Source organism: Arachis hypogaea, chromosome 6 (genome assembly GCF_003086295.3).
Source record: "Arachis hypogaea cultivar Tifrunner chromosome 6, arahy.Tifrunner.gnm2.J5K5, whole genome shotgun sequence".
NCBI classification, from domain to species: domain Eukaryota; kingdom Viridiplantae; phylum Streptophyta; class Magnoliopsida; order Fabales; family Fabaceae; genus Arachis; species Arachis hypogaea.
This window is the reverse complement of record NC_092041.1, coordinates 63,664,523-63,666,769: the sequence shown is the minus strand read 5'-3', so window position 1 is coordinate 63,666,769 and position 2,247 is coordinate 63,664,523. Positions and strand designations below refer to the sequence as shown.

Here is a 2,247-nt window from a genome sequence, read left to right as displayed (position 1 = left end):
GAGCAAACAACTTTGAGCTTAAGCCTCAATTAGTTTCTCTAATGCAACAGAATTGCAAGTTCCATGGACTTCCACTGGAAGATCCTCATCAGTTTTTAGCTGAGTTCTTGCAAATCTGTGACACTGTCAAGACTAATGGGATTGACCCTGAGGTCTACAGACTAATGCTATTCCCTTTTTCTGTAAGAGACAGAGCTAGAACATGGTTGGACTCTCAACCTAAAGAAAGCCTGGACTCTTGGGAAAAGCTAGTCAATGCCTTCTTGGCAAAGTTCTTTCCACCTCAAAAATTGAGTAAGCTTAGAGTGGAAGTCCAAACCTTCAGACAGAAGGAAGGAGAATCCCTCTATGAAGCTTGGGAAAGATACAAACAATTGATCAGAAAGTGTCCCACTGATATGCTTTCTGAATGGAGCATCATAGGTATTTTCTATGATGGTCTCTCTGAACTGTCCAAGATGTCTTTGGATAGCTCTGCTGGAGGCTCTCTTCATTTGAAGAAGATGCCTGCAGAAGCTCAAGAGCTAATTGAAATGGTTGCAAATAACCAATTCATGTACACTTCTGAAAGAAATCCTGTGAACAATGGGACTAGTCAGAAGAAAGGAGTTCTTGAGATTGACACTCTGAATGCCATATTGGCTCAGAACAAAATATTGACTTAACAAGTCAATATGATTTCTCAAAGTCTGTCTGGAATGCAAAATGCACCAAGCAGTACTAAGGAGGCTTCATCTGAGGAAGAAGCCTATGATCCTGAGAATCCTTCAATGGAAGAGGTGAATTACATGGGAGAACCCTATGGAAACACCTATAATCCTTCATGGAGAAATCATCCAAATTTTTCATGGAAGGATCAACAGAGACCTCAACAAGGTTTCAATAACAATAATGGTGGAAGAAACAGGTTTAGCAACAGCAAGCCTTTTCCATCATCTTCTCAGCAACAGACAGAGAGTTCTAAACAGAATACCTCTGACTTAGCAACCATGGTCTCTGATCTAATCAAAACCACTCAAAGTTTCATGACTGAAACAAGGTCCTCCATTAGAAATTTGGAAGGACAAGTGGGTCAGCTGAGCAAGAAAATTACTGAACTCCCTCCTAGTACTCTTCCAAGCAATACAGAAGAAAATCCAAAAGGAGAGTGCAAGGCCATCAACATGGCCAAATTTTTGGAGGAAGAAGAGGCAGTGAACGCCACCGAGGAAGGCCTCACTGGGCGTCCACTGGCCTCCAATGAGTTCCCCAATGAGGAACCATGGGAATCTGAGGCTCAAAATGAGACCATAGAGATTCCATTGGACTTACTTCTGCCATTCATGAGCTCTGATGAGTATTCTTCCTCTGAAGAGGACAAGTATGTCACTGAAGAGCAAGTTGCTAAATACCTTGGAGCAATCATGAAGCTAAATGACAAGTTATTTGGAAATGAGACTTGGGAGGATGAACCCCCTTTGCTCACCAAAGAACTGAATGACTTGTCTAGGCAGAAACTGCCTCAAAAGAGACAGGACCCTGGGAAGTTTTCAATACCTTGTACCATAGGCACCATGACCTTCAAGAAGGCCTTGTGTGACTTAGGGTCAAGTGTAAACCTCATGCCCCTCTCTGTAATGGAGAAGTTAGGGATCTTTGAGGTGCAAGCTGCAAAAATCTCACTAGAGATGGCAGACAACTCAAGAAAACAAGCCTATGGACTTGTGGAGGATGTTTTGGTTAAAGTTGAAGACCATTACATCCCTACTGATTTCATAGTCCTAGAGACTGGGAAGTGCATGGATGAATCCATCATCCTTGGCAGACCCTTCCTAGCCACAGCAAAAGCTGTAATTGATGTTGATAGAGGAGAGTTGATCATTCAAGTGAATGAAGAGTCCTTGGTGTTTAAGGCCCAAGGATATCCCTCTGTCATCATGGAGAGGAAGCATGAAGAGCATCTCTCAAAACAGAGCCAAACAGAGCCCCCACAGTCAAACTCTAAGTTTGGTGTTGGGAGGCCACAACCAAACTCTAAGTTTGGTGTTGAACCCCCACATTCAAACTCTAAGTTTGGTGTTGGGAGGTTCCAACATGGCTCTGAGAATCTGTGAGGCTCCATGAGAGTCCTCTGTCAATCTAATGACATTAAAGAAGCGCTTGTTGGGAGGCAACCCAATGTTTTATAATTAACTATTTTCTTTTGTTATTTTATGTCTTTTGTAGGTTGATGATCATAAGAAGTCACAAAATCCATGAAAAAAGCAA

At 42.3% G+C, this 2,247-nt stretch overlaps 1 non-coding gene across 1 annotated transcript; it reads right to left on the bottom strand.

The window, feature by feature from the left end:
- Nucleotides 1–296: 296 nt before the first annotated feature.
- On the bottom strand, nucleotides 297–404 carry LOC112700565 (small nucleolar RNA R71). The gene has a single exon (XR_003153471.1). It is a non-coding gene; the product is annotated as a small nucleolar RNA R71 (small nucleolar RNA).
- Between the last annotated feature and the right edge of the window lie 1,843 nt (nucleotides 405–2,247).